Source organism: Microcaecilia unicolor, chromosome 1 (assembly GCF_901765095.1).
Source record: "Microcaecilia unicolor chromosome 1, aMicUni1.1, whole genome shotgun sequence".
Taxonomy (NCBI): Eukaryota; Metazoa; Chordata; class Amphibia; order Gymnophiona; family Siphonopidae; genus Microcaecilia; species Microcaecilia unicolor.
In genome coordinates, this window is record NC_044031.1 from 761,255,895 (window position 1) to 761,270,465 (window position 14,571).

The 14,571-nt window shown below is 45.7% G+C and overlaps 1 protein-coding gene across 1 annotated transcript in view; it reads right to left on the reverse strand.

The window, feature by feature from the left end:
- The window catches only part of LOC115462760 (methionyl-tRNA formyltransferase, mitochondrial-like), a 387,082-nt gene that overhangs the window by 193,992 nt on the left and 178,519 nt on the right, over positions 1 to 14,571 (reverse strand). The window lies entirely within an intron of this gene.

Genomic DNA, 14,571 nt, shown 5'->3' on the forward strand with positions numbered 1-14,571 from the left:
ATTTTGGTTTGTGAGTCATTAATGCTGTGATATTACAAAAGAGAGCCTTTATAGCAATGAGTGTCACTTTATACCTGGTTCTTGTTATTGCTAATTCAGCCTGTTTATGTGAATAAAGTTGTCATCGTTAAGCAAGTCTGACTTGCATTGCTCTAGCCCTTGTGTTTTCTGTTAAGAACATCCTACGTTAGGAACGTAGTGGGGCTGACAGAATAAATATCCAGGCCTCCGCTTAGGTTTCATACTTTGTGCAAATGCAGAGATTAAAGGGGGGGATAATCCATGAAATTCTGTCCCTAACTAGCAGAAAATATTTTACAATCCCCATATGATTTGACAAAATGGTAGCTACGATTCTAAAGGGGGAAAGGGAAATGGGACTTGATATACCGCCTTTCTGGGGTTTTTGCAACTACATTCAAAGCGGTTTACATATATTCAGGTACTTATTTTGTGCCAGGGACAATGGAGGGTTAAGTGACTTGCCCAGAGTCACAAGGAGCTGCAGTGGGAATCAAACCCAGTTCCCCAGGATCAAAGTCCACTGCACTAACCACTAGGCTACTCCTCCACTCATTCCACCAATAAGAGCCAACCTCATCAGTGATGTCACAATGGCTTGATTGTCCGATACTTGGCTCACTTCTGATATTGTGATGTCATAAGGGAAATGGGACTTGATATACCGCCTTTCTGAGGTTTTTGCAACTAAATTCAAAGCAGTTTACATATATTCAGGTACTTATTTTGTACCAGGGGCAATGGAGGGTTAAGTGACTTCTTGCCCAGAGTCACAATGAACTGCAGTGGGAATCAAACTCAGTTACCCCAGGATCAAAGTCCGCTGTACTAACCACTAGGCTACTCCTCCACAAAGTTATTAAACATCTAGATTGACATGGTTTAATGGGCTAGAACCAACCTGGATTTTGCCAATGGAAGTCTTGGCGTCAGCAATCTGCTACATTTTTTGAAGGCGTGAATAGACATGTGAATAAGGTGAGTGTGTTAATGTTCTGTATCTGGATTTTTAGAAAGCGTTTCACAAAGTCCCCACATGAGACAACATCCTATTGTGGATTAGAAACTGATTACATTTTATTTATTTATTTATTTATTTAAGAGAATGTGCTATACCGTAATTTGGGATTCATCGTGGTGCTCAACAAGAGGATAAGCATAACGAAACATATAAACATAAGTACATAAGTAATGACATACTGGGACATACTGGGAAAAGACCTATAAATGTATTCACTATGCTGCTCCCCAGTATCTCTCCACACTCGTCCTTCCCTACACCCCTTCCCGTGCACTCCGCTCCATGGATAAATCCTTCTTATCTGTTCCCTTCTCCACTACTGCCAACTCCAGACTTCGCGCCTTCTATCTCGCTGCACCCTACGCCTGGAATAAACTTCCTGAGCCCCTACGTCTTGCCCCATCCTTGGCCACCTTTAAATCTAGACTGAAAACCCACCTCTTTAACATTGCTTTTGACTCGTAACCACTTGTAACCACTCGCCTCCACCTACCCTCCTCTCTTCCTTCCCGTTCACATTAATTGATTTGATTTGCTTACTTTATTTATTTTTTGTCTATTAGATTGTAAGCTCTTTGAGCAGGGACTGTCTTTCTTCTATGTTTGTACAGCGCTGCGTATGCCTTGTAGCGCTATAGAAATGCTAAATAGTAGTAGTAGTAGTAGTAGGGTCCATCGAGCCCAGCATCCTGTCCACGACAGCGGCCAATCCAGGCCAAGGGCACCTGGCAAGCTTCCCAAACGTACAAACATTCTATACATGTTATTCCTGGAATTTTGGAGTTTTCCAAGTCCGTTTAGTAGCGGTTTATGGACTTGTCCTTTAGGAAACCGTCCAACCCCTTTTTAAACTCTGCTAAGCTAACCGCCTTCACCACAGAACATCCACTAACAGCCACAGTGGCCTAAGGGCCTGGAATGGGGAAGATAGTGAACAGAGAATAAGGTTACATGATCAGGTTACTATTCCCTTTTCTCCACTGAGAAGAATGCCCCAGGGATCTGGTGCTTTTTAACAGAGGGGCATAATCGAACGGCCGCAAGTGGGCGGGGCCAACCGTATTTTCAAAAAAGATGGCCGGCCATCTTTTCTTTCGCTAATACGGTTCGGGCTGGCTAAATCTCAACATTTCGGTCAAATGTTGAGATCGCCGGGCTTAGAGATGGCCAGCTTCGGTTTTCGGCCATAATGGAAACCGGGCCCGGCCATCTCAAACCCGGCGAGATGCAAGGTATTTGGTCGTGGGAGGAGCCAGCATTTGTAGTGCACTGGTCCCCCTCACATGCCAGGACACCAACCGGGCACCCTAGGGGGCACTTCTAAAAATTAAAAAAATAAAATAAAAATTGCTCCCAGGTGCATAGCTCCCTTACCTTGGGTGCTGAGCCCCCCCAAATCCTCCCCAAAACCCACTCCCCACAACTCTACACCACTACCATAGCCCTAAGGGGTGAAGGGGGGCACCTACATGTGGGTACAGTGGGTTTGGGGGGAGGGGTTGGAGGGCTCCCATTTACCACCACAAGTGTAACAGGTGGGGGGGGGGAGGGGGATGGGCCTGGGTCCGCCTGCCTGAAGTGCACTGCACCCACATAAAACTGCTCTAGGTATCTGCATACTGCTGTCAGGGAGCTGGATATGACATTTCAGGCTGGCAAAAAAATGTTTAAATATTTTTTTCTGGGTGGGAGGGGTTGGTGACCACTGGGGGGGAGTAAGGGGAGGTGATCCCCCATTCCCTCTGGTGGTCATCTGGTCAATTGGGGCACTTTTTTTGAGGCTTGGCTGTAAAAATAAATGGACCAAGTGAAGCCGGCGAAATGCTCGTCAGAACTGGCCATCTTTTTTCCATTATCGGGCAAAGCCGGCCATCTCGTAACCACGCCCCCATCCTGCCTTCTGTACCCTGCCGACACGCCCCCTTGAAGTTTGTCCGGCTCCGCGACGGAAGGCAGTTGGCGCTGGCCAAAATCGGCTTTCAATTATACCGATTTGGCCCGGACTCAGGAGATCGCCGGCCATCTCCCGATTTGTGTCGGAAGATGGCCGGCGATCTCTTTCAAAAATAAGCTGGATATTTATTAGTGATCTGGGAATAGGAACAACAAGTGAAATGACCAAATTTGCTGATGATTTAACAAATTTGAATAATTTATATCACCAAGAGAATTATGAGAAATTGCAAGGGGACCTTGGGAGACTGGGCATCCAATTGGCAGATGACGTTTAATGTGAGCAAATGCAATGTGATGCATGTGAGAAAGAGGAACCCAAACTATAGCTACATGATGCACCATTGAGGAAATTGATCTCGGTATCATTGTGGACAATATGTTGAAATCCTCAGCTCAGTGTGTTGTGGTGGTTAAAAAAAAGCAAACAATGTTAGGATTTATTAAGGGAAAAGAATGGAGAGCAGAACAGAGAACATCATAACCCCTGTGTATCACTCTATGTTGCAATCGCACCATGAGCATTGTGGGCAATTCTGGTCACCGCATCTCAAAAAAAAAAAGATATAGTGGAATTAGAAAAGGCACAGAGAATGGTAACCTAAATGATAGAGAACTGAACAGTTGACCTCTGAGGAAATGAAAAAGTTAGGGCTATTCAGCTAGAAAAGATGTCTGTATGCAGATATAATAAAAATCTATAAAATCCTAACCCCCCCCCCCCCCCCCCCCCCGTTTACTAAGCCGCGCTAGCACCTGTTGTGCGCTAATGCTAACAATAGGCCGTGTCTTCATTGCCATTCGGCTTAGTAAACTGGGAGGTTAGAGATCAGCTCCCTCTGACTAATTTTCCCCCTGTTTATTAAGCCGCGTGGCAGTGGCGCCACAGCCCATTCAGAGTGAATGGGCTGTGCCGGCATTAGCACGCGGTTTAATAGGGAGGTAATTGTCTTAGCCTTTTATTTTAGAAATAAGATAAAGGGGCCCTTTTACAAAGTGGTGGTGTGACGAAACACCTAGCCACACGGCTGGGGTTTCCCCGCGGCCACTTAGAGGGTCTATCCCCAGCACAGCTCAGGTCCGCATGCACCTGCTGCTTGTGCTCTATGCTAGCACCCTCCTCCCACCAACTGGGTCACAACCACCTCTGGGCGAGTCTCCCGCACTCAAGTTATCCCTCACAGACCCAACACACAAACCACCAGGATTCTTTATCAGTTCAGACAGAACGAACAAACAAACAATTGTGTTTATTCTCAGAACTTGGAACAGTTGACAAAAAATGTGCAGCTGGCAAACAATAACAGGTAATTGAAATATGGATCAATTATAATGCTAACTAAACATCTATATTCTGTCTAAACAGTACCTGGGAAGATCTGGACATATAATTGTTCACAGAGCCTTAGCAAAGAGATCTGTCTCCCTCTTCTTCCAGGCCAAGACTGAAGGCAAAATCAGTACACTCTAACGGAAATGAGCTCCTGGGCCAATCAGAGCCCAGTTAACAAGGTTTGAAAGTATACTGCTGCTTGTGTTAAAAAAAAGAATATTCCGTTCGCTATAACAGTTTTACATTACAGCAAAGAAACACTACCTGCTGGCCAGATAAGAGAAATACACTTCAGGGCATAATCAAAATAGGAAAATATCTAATACATTTTACAGGCTTAAAACTCACTGTTTCTGCACAGGCGGTAAGCCCAACACGGGCTTACTGTGTGCCAATTTGGAGCTACCGCCAACCCATCGTGGGCACTGTTGGTAGTTCCAGCACAAGCCATTCCACTCGCTGGGGAAAATTGAGCTTGATTTTTTTTGCACGGCAGTTACCTGGCGGTAATCAGGCAGTGCCGCACATTAGCCAGTTACCGCCAGGTTTCGCGTGGGAGCCCTTACCACCAAAAGTGCTTCCCTCTGCATGGCCACTCAGAGCAATCTTACTACATGGCCATGTATTTTTGCAACCTTTTGACCTGCTGCGGTAAAGAGGGCCTCAGTGTGCAGCAAAAATAGCCGCTGCCACTACTGCATGGTCCTTTTTACCACAGCTTGGTAAAAGTAGGGTTACCATATGTCCGGATTTACCCGGACATGTCCTCTTTTTGAGGGCATGTCCGGGCAACCGGACAGGTTTTGCCAATCTGCCCGTTTGTCCAGATTTCTGGACAACCGGGCAGATTGCTAGCCTCCCCTCCCCTTACTTACTAGTGCCCTGGTGGTCTAGTGACCTCTTCCGCCTTCGGGACAGGAAAGAGCCCCCTCTTTCCTGCCCGGAGCGCTGCCCTGCATGCATCCTTCCTGTTTAAAAGAGGGGGCTCTTTCCTGCCCCGAAGAGGTCACTAGACCACCAGGGCAGTAGTAAGGTAAGGGGAGGGGGGTGACGGGGAGGGGGGGCGATGGGGTATGTGACAGGGGGAGGGGAAAATGTGACAGGGCGGAGCGAGGGTGTGACGGGGCAGGGTGGGGTGTGTGGTGGGGGCGGGGCATGTGTCCTCCTTTTTGGGGGACAAAATATGGTAACCCTAGGTAAAAGGGCCCCAAATTCAGTAGCATTAGGTATTGTGGTAGTAATAGAGATCATCGAATGATCAGTGTTAGTCGGGGAAGTGACCAAATTGAATGGATCTGGTCTATCATTCCCAATAGACTTAGAGAAATATTATGTTTTCCTATCAACAATTGCTAAATTATAATTCCTAATGGCTATTCTCTATTTGACCTTATTTTCCTCAGATGGGACCTTTCTCTATTTCCTTTCTAGTTTTCTAAATGCTCTTTTCATTATTTATCAGACTTCCAAATTCTTCTCAATTTTGTCTTCATAGGAGCGATGTCCTTTAAAATAGTCTCATTAAAATTATTCCAGTTTTCAGCTGCCATTTCCACGTGTTTTCCGCATTTGAATCCGATAACTTATCAACTTTCACCCAAAATTGATCAGGGTCAATTTTCCTCCTATAACTTTGGGAAACTGAGAAGTTAGGTTTTTGACTTTCCAACTAATCACAAATTCAAATAAAAAAATGGTCAGACCAAGGAACAGGCTGGAAAGTGTCCACCCTTAACAAAATATCAAATGAATCAGGACTCAAGAATGCCAAAAGGTCCAATAAGTGGTCTTTGTTGTGTGATTTGTGTACCTGAGTGTAAGTGAGAGTGGGATGTTTGTGTACCTGAAGCAGAACGAAACTCAACATCCTATATGAATGAACTAATTGATTTACCTCCACGCAATGCTTCCGTGTCATCCAGAGAATATCTCATTTTACATTTTGCGGAGCAGGTGGGGGGAAGAGGGGTTGGTGGTTGGGAGGCGAGGATAGTGGAGGGCAGACTTATACGGTCTGTGCCAGAGCCGGTGATGGGAGGCGGGACTGGTGGTTGGGAGGCAGGAAATACTGCTGGGCAGACTTGTACGGTCTGTGCCAGAGCCGGTGATGGGAGGCGGGACTGGTGGTTGGGAGGCGGGGGATACTGCTGGGCAGACTTGTACGGTCTGTGCCAGAGCCGCTGATGGGAGGCGGGACTGGTGGTTGGGAGGCGGGGAATACTGCTGGGCAGACTTGTACGGTCTGTGCCCTGAAAAAGGCAGGTACAAATCAAGGTAAGGTATACACATATGAGTTTGTCTTGTTGGGCAGACTGGATGGACCGTGCAGGTCTTTTTCTGCCGTCATCTACTATGTTACTATGTTACATTTCCCCCAGTTGCACAAATGTATCTTACAGAACAATTCACAATCCTCTTTTCAATGCACCAACATTTGGATTTCTCTTCCTAAACAAATTAAATATACTACTGATTATGGGTTATTATTTGCTTCCTTATATTTCACTTCTTCCTGACGCCCCACTGAATTTGCCCCTGTCACTTCCTATATAATATTCTTTATGATATGTTCTTTAAATGTAACTCTATTTATTTTCTATTATATATGAAAAGCAGCGGTTCCCCGGGGTCTGTGCTAGGACCGCTGCCTTTTAACATATTTATAAATGACCTAGAGATGGGAGTAACTAGTGAGGTAATTCAATTTGCTGACGACACAAAGTTATTCAAAGCTGTTAAATCACAGGAGGATTGTGAAAAATTACAAGAGGACCTTACGAGACTGGGCGTCAAAATGGCAGATGACGTTTAATGTGAGCAAGTGCAAAGTGATGCATGTGGGAAAGAGGAACCCGAATTATAGCTACATCATGCAAGGTTCCATGTTAGGAGTCACCAACCAAGAAAAGGATCTAGGTGTCGTCGATGATACGTTGAAACCTTCTGCTCAATGTGCTGCTGCGGCTAAGAAAGCAAATAGAATGTTAGGTATTATTAGGAAAGGAATGGAAAACAAAAATGGAACCTTTTTTAAAAATCGGCGTTACATTGGCCACCCTCCAATCTTCCGGTACCACGCTCGATTTTAAGGATAAATTACATATTTCTAACAATAGCTCCGCAAGCTCATTATTTCAGTTCTATCAGTACTCTGGGATGAATACCATCCGGTCCAGGAGATTTGCTACTCTTCAGTTTGTAGAACTGTCCCATGACATCCTCCATGACGCTCTCCTGGCCCACAATAGGCAAGCCCCTGTGCCAGTGCCAGGGCTGTGGGGGGGGGGGGGGGGGAATTCCCCAGGCCTGGGCTTCCAGGGGGGGCAGCACCGGGGTCTCTCTCTCTCTCTCTCCTGCTCCTGAAGGGACCTGAGTGATCATGTTCTGACAGGAGCAGGAGAGAGAAAACTCCGGTGCCGGGCCCCCCTCGGAGGCTGGGGAGGACCCAAAGCTTCCTCCAGCACTGCTTTTCTGCCCATTGCTGAACAGCTGATTTTCTTCTCAGGCGCACATGCTCGGTTTTGAAACCCAGCATTCCCTGAGAGGAACATATCTAAAATCCAGATTCCTCTATTCTGTGCCAGCCTGATTTTCTGAGCGACAGTAAGTGAACACTTTAAGGCCTTTTTTATGGGTCACAGTTGAACAACATCTTGTGCTTCCCAGTAAAAAGGATTTGTTTTTCTATCTATTCAGAGAATACGCATTCCTCGCCGAGTATTATGTGATCCGCTGTGATTAGTCAGGTCAAAATTGCATTCCCCACTAGAGAGGAGAATTGCCAGAGACTGTAGTTTATCTCAGTTCTCCAACACAAGAGCAAACAGTCAGACACTAAGATTTGAACGGTCGGTCCTTGACGGCTTTTTAAATTGCAGCCATTTTGGGTCACCTATAGAAGCAGTTTGTGGGGCAATGGTGAAGCCATGGGTGGACCTGGGTGGGCAGGACCATAGGGGCCGGTGCTGTGGGTGCTTGAGCACCCCCAATAATGAGCAAAGTCTTTGACTGTCTGGGGGGGGGGGGGGGGGGGGGGGGTATAATTTCCATCGGGTTTAGACCTGCAATCATTTTGAAAAGTTGGCTATGAGCTAAAGGCCTCCTCCAGTCCTCCAAAGGCACTCAAACACCATGCTGCCAAGTTCGGCATTGGCATTCTTCAGCCCGAGCTGTCACCTAGAGCATGTGCGAAATCTAGCTGCCGGTGACTGATGCCAGCACTTTGCACGTGCTCAGGTTTTGCTCACGAGTGAGAAGTGAGCGTGTGCTAGGTGCTGACTCAGGCGCAGAAACACAGCTGATGGTTGCTGAGCTTGACAGTGTGTGTTCTGAACGCCGTCAGAGGACTACATAAGTAAATAACTACATAAGTGTTGCCATACTGGGATAGACCGAAGATCCATCAAGCCCAGTATCCTGTCTCCAATGGCCAATCCAGGTCACAAGTACCTGGCAAGATCCCAAAACAGTACAATACATTTTATGCTGCTTATCCCAGAAATAAGCAGTGGATTTTCTCCAAGTCCATTTTAATAATGGCTTAGGGACTTTTCTTTTAGGAAGCTATCCAAACCTTTTTTTTAAACCTCGTTAAGCTAACTGCTTTTACCACATTCTCTGGCAACAAATTCCAGAGCTTAATTACATGTTGCATGAAGAAATATTTTCTCCGATTTGCTTTAAATTGACTACTTTGTAGCTTCTTGGATCCTAGTAAACAAGCAATTCACATCTACCCATTCCACTCCACTCATTATTTTATAGACCTCTATCATATCTCCCCTCAGCCGCCTTTTCTCCAAGCTGAAGAGCCCTAGTCGCTTTAGCCTTTCCTCATAGGGAAGTCGTTCCATCCCCTTTATTATTTTCGTCGCCCTTCTCTGCACCTTTTCTAATTCCACTATATCTTTTTTGAGATATGGCGACCAGAACTGCACACAGTATTCAAGGTGTGGTCGCACCATGGAGCGATACAAAGGCATTATAACATCCTGGTGGAGGTCTTCAGCGGATGGGGCGCAGGCAAATATCCTGCCAGATCAGGTACTTATATTGTGAGTTGAGTGGAGTGGGTATGCCAGGGGCAGACAGGACATTTTGTGTCCACCCATTCTGCCCTTAGGCCCACCCAAAATGTCCTGTCTGGCTACACTACCTTTGTGGGGATATGAAGCCAATCCACAAATGAACCTTTTCCGGAGACGGGAAGGTGGTAGAACTAGAGGACATGAAAGGAGGTTGCAGGGGGGGCAGACTCAGGACTAATGTCAGGAAGTATTTTTTCACGGAAAGGGTGGTGGATATGTGGAATGCCCTCCTGCGGGAGGCGGTGGAGATGAAAACGGTAATGGAATTCAAACATGCGTGGGATAAACGCAAAGGAATCCTGTTTAGAAGGAATGGTTCCGCGAGATTGGGTGGCGATGCCGGTAATTGGGAAACAAAATGGGAGCTTGGCAGGCTTCTACGGTCTATGCCCTGATCGTGACTGAATAGATAGGGATGGGCTGGAATGTAAATTTTAAGGGGCTTCGATGTTAGCTTCAGAACTTAGTACAGGAACAGTGCTGGGCAGACTTCTACGGTCTGTGCCCTGAGAAAGGCAAGGACAAATCAAACTCGGGTATACAAATAAAGTATCACATACCATGTAAAATGAGTTTATCTTGTTGGGCAGACTGGATGGACCGTACAGGTCTTTATCTGCCGTCATTTACTATGTTACTATGTGCCCTCCACCTGCTCTCGCTCAGTCTACTACTACTACTACTTAAGATTTCTAGAGCGCTACTAGGGTTACGCAGCGCTGTACAAAATACACAAAGAAGGACGGTCCCTGCTCAAAGCAGCTTACAATCTAAAGAACGAAATGTCAAGTTGGGGCAGTCAAGATTTCCTGGGCAGAGGTGTAGAGGTTAGGTGCCGAAGGCGACATTGAAGAGGTGGGCTTTAAGCAGGGATTTGAAGATGGGCTGGGAGGGGGCCTGGCGTATGGGCTCGGGGAGTTTGTTCCACGCGTGGGGTGAGGCGAGGCAGAAAGGGCGGAGCCTGGAGTTGGCGGTGGTGGAGAAGGGTACTGAAAGGAGGGATTTGTCTTGAGAGCGGAGGTTACGGGTAGGAACGTAAGGGGAGATGAGGGTTGAGAGGTAAGGAGGGGCTGCAGATCTCCTCATGTCCCTCCTCTACAATGCAACCTAGGGAAGGCGGATGCAGCTAGCGCTTCTAACCTTCTGCTTCTTCTTGTTTCAGTGCTCACCAGTGCTTCCTCCTGCCATGTTTGAAATATGCATGGTCAGTACTGCTACAGAGAACCACATGGTTCAAGCACCTTATTAATCCATACAGGGCAGGGGCGTAGCCAGACGACAGATTTTGAGTGGGCCTAGGTAAGAAGTGGGTGGGCACCAAATGTTCTCCTCCCCCCCCCCCCCCCCCCCCCACCACCACCACCAAAAGAATATCTCAGCTGGCAGGAAAATGCTTCTTTCCACCTTGGCAGTCTGGAGCAGGCATGCGCTAAAAACTGAATATGCGCAGGTGCCAGTATTGTGGAGAGTAGAATTTTGACTCTGGGCAAGTCACTTAATCCTCCATTGCCCCTGGTACAAAATAAATACCTGAATATATGTAAACCGCTTTGAATGTAGGTTGCAAAAACCACAGAAAGGCGGCATGCCAAGTCCCAGTTCCCTTTCCCTATTTAAGATTCTACATGGAATGTTGCTACTATTTGAGGCAGGCTTCTGTTTCTGTGAGAAATAGAAGCCTGCCCTTGCAGATCAGCAACATGGCCGCGCCGCGTTGCTAATCTGCAAGGGCAGGCTTCTACATGGAATGTTGCTAGTGGAGGAGTAGCCTAGTGGTTAGTGCAGTGGACTTTGATCCTGGGGAACTGAGTTCGATTCTCACTGCAGCTCCTTGTGACTCTAGGCAAGTCACTTAACCCTCCATTGCCCAAGGTACAAAATAAGTACCTGAATATATGTAAACCGCTTTGAATGTAGGTTGCAAAAACCTCAGAAAGACAGTATATCAAGTCCCATTTCCCTGTCCCTATTTAAGATTCTACATGGAATGTTGCTACTACTGGAGATTCTATTGCTACTATTGAAATTGCAGAGTCATGGAATCGGAGGTAGGGTACTATTATGGATTAAGAACTGGTTGAAAGATAGGAAGCAGAGAGTAGGATTGCGTGGCCAGTATTCTCAGTGGAGGAGGGTAGTTAGTGGGGTCCCGCAGGGGTCTGTGCTGGGTCCGTTGCTTTTTAATGTATTTATAAATGACCTAGAGATGGGAATAACTAGTGAGGTAATTAAATTCGCCGATGACACAAAATTATTCAGGGTCGTCAAGTCGCAGGAGGAATGTGAACGATTACAGGAGGACCTTGCGAGACTGGGAGAATGGGCGTGCAAGTGGCAGATGAAGTTCAATGTTGACAAGTGCAAAGTGATGCATGTGGGTAAGAGGAACCCGAATTATAGCTACGTCTTGCAAGGTTCCACGTTAGGAGTTACGGATCAAGAAAGGGATCTGGGTGTCGTCATCGATGATACGCTGAAACCTTCTGCTCAGTGTGCTGCTGCGGCTAGGAAAGCGAATAGAATGTTGGGTGTTATTAGGAAGGGTATGGAGTCCAGGTGTGCGGATGTTATAATGCCGTTGTATCGCTCCATGGTGCGACCGCACCTGGAGTATTGTGTTCAGTACTGGTCTCCGTATCTCAAAAAAGATATAGTAGAATTGGAAAAGGTACAGCGAAGGGCGACGAAAATGATAGTGGGGATGGGACGACTTTCCTATGAAGAGAGGCTGAGAAGGCTAGGGCTTTTCAGCTTGGAGAAGAGACGGCTGAGGGGGAGATATGATAGAAGTGTATAAAATAATGAGTGGAATGGATCGGGTGGATGTGAAGCGACTGTTCACGCTATCCAAAAATACTAGGACTAGAGGGCATGAGTTGAAGCTACAGTGTGGTAAATTTAAAACGAATCGGAGAAAAATTTTCTTCACCCAACGTGTAATTAGACTCTGGAATTCGTTGCCGGAGAACGTGGTACGGGCGGTTAGCTTGACGGAGTTTAAAAAGGGGTTAGATAGATTCCTAAAGGACAAGTCCATAGACCGCTATTAAATGGACTTGGAAAAATTCCGCATTTTTAGGTATAACTTGTCTGGAATGTTTTTACGTTTGGGGAGCGTGCCAGGTGCCCTTGACCTGGATTGGCCACTGTCGGTGACAGGATGCTGGGCTAGATGGACCTTTGGTCTTTCCCAGTATGGCACTACTTATGTACTTATGTACTTATGTACATGGAATGTTGCTACTATTGGAGATTCTAGATGGAATGTTGCTACTATTGAGATTCTATTCCACTAGCCACATTCCATGTAGAAGCCTGCCCTTGCAGATCAGTGATGCGGCTGTGCAGGCTTCTGTTTCTGTGAGTCTGACGTCCGGCACGTACATTTATTTATTTATTATATTTGTATCCCGCACTTTCCCACTAAAAGCAGGCTCAATGCGGCTTACATAGTAATAGGTAACACAGAATTTTGTTATGTAAAGTAGGAAATTAAGTATAACATTATAGAAGGATGGATGGGTAGGTAGGTAGAGAGAGGTGATAGAGAGAGGAGGGTAAGGTGGGAGATAGATTCTGGGTCAATGTCGTTTTCTCTTCAGTATATGTAAGGTAGATGGGTTCATGAGATTAATCTGGGTCTTTTGGGTAGGCTTGTTTGAATAGATGGGTTTTTAGTGCTTTTCTGAATGGTAGGTGGTCATGGATTGCTCAGATAGGTCTAGGGAGAGCGTTCCATAGACGGCTGCCCAGGAAGGAGAAATTGGATCCATAATGAGTTTTGTACTTGAGTCCTTTACAGCTGGGGTAGTGCAGGTTGAGGTACTTTCCTGAGGATACAGACATGTTTCTTGCTGGAAGGTCGACCAGCATCAGTTTTTCTGTATAAAGTCGTTGTCACCATTCCAAGTAATAAATAGAAATAAAACAAAACATAGAAAATAAAATAAAATCATACCTTTTTTTATTGTATTAACGTTAGTACAATAAAGAAGGTATGATCTTATTTTATTTTCTATGTTTTGTTTTATTTCTGTTCATTACCTTTAAAAGTGGACTAACACGACCACCACATCACTTTACTCACTATTACAACGAATCTGAGAAATAAAAAAAGAAAAGACTGTTTAAAAACACTGCTAGAATTTATTTTTCTGGAACATCCCAAATGTGCCCATTTACATCAGCCATCATTCAGGATTTTATTTTTCTTTATTAGGGTTTATTTACTGCCTTCTTGAAGGAATTCACTGAAGGCGGTGTACAGTAAAAATAAATCAAACATAAGCAGAAGACAATTACAGCAGTAAAAATATTCAAATGACAATACAAAGTATGGCATAATGTCAACACATTGTAATGTTGGCCAGATTTAGCTTCTGTAACTGGAGTACAAGGCCAGTGCCGGGCAGACTTCTACGGTCTGTGCCCTGAAAATGTTGCTACTAATTGGGATTCCGGAATCTTGTAACTCTTTAGGATTCCAGAATCTTCAGAACTTTTAGTACAGGAACAGTGCTGGGCAGACTTCTACGTTCTGTGCCCCGCGAGTGGCAAGGAGAAATCAAACTGGGGTATAAAGTATCACATACCATGTAAAATGAGATTATCTTGTTGAGCAGACTGGATGGACCGTACAGGTCTTTCTTTATCTGTCGTCATTTACTATGTTATTTTTTCCCAATATTCGGTCTGTGGAGGGGGAAGTGATCCCCGATGTACTAAGATTTCTTGTTCTGGTTTAATGTGGCAGTTTTGTGAAGCGTTGGTTCATTTTGCCTTAGTTGTCCAGCTGCTTCTCTGAGCCTGGGAACAGCTGGAACCCCTGAGAGATTAAACGCTGTAACACAGAAAGCATTACATTCCACTCTTAAACTGCTCCAGGAAGTGATGTCCTGATGCTAGCAACTCTCACTGCTCCAGGCCTGACGATCAATTCCCTGTGCTGCTTTGAAATATAGTAACATACATACATAGTAGATGACGGCAGAGAAAGACCTGCACGGTCCATCCAGTCTGCCCAACAAGATAAACTCATATGTGCTACTTTATGTGTTTACCTGACCTTGATTTGTATCTGCCATTTTCAGGGCACAGACCGTAGAAGTCTGCCCAGCACTAGCCCCGCCTCCCAACCACTAGCCCCGCCTCCCACC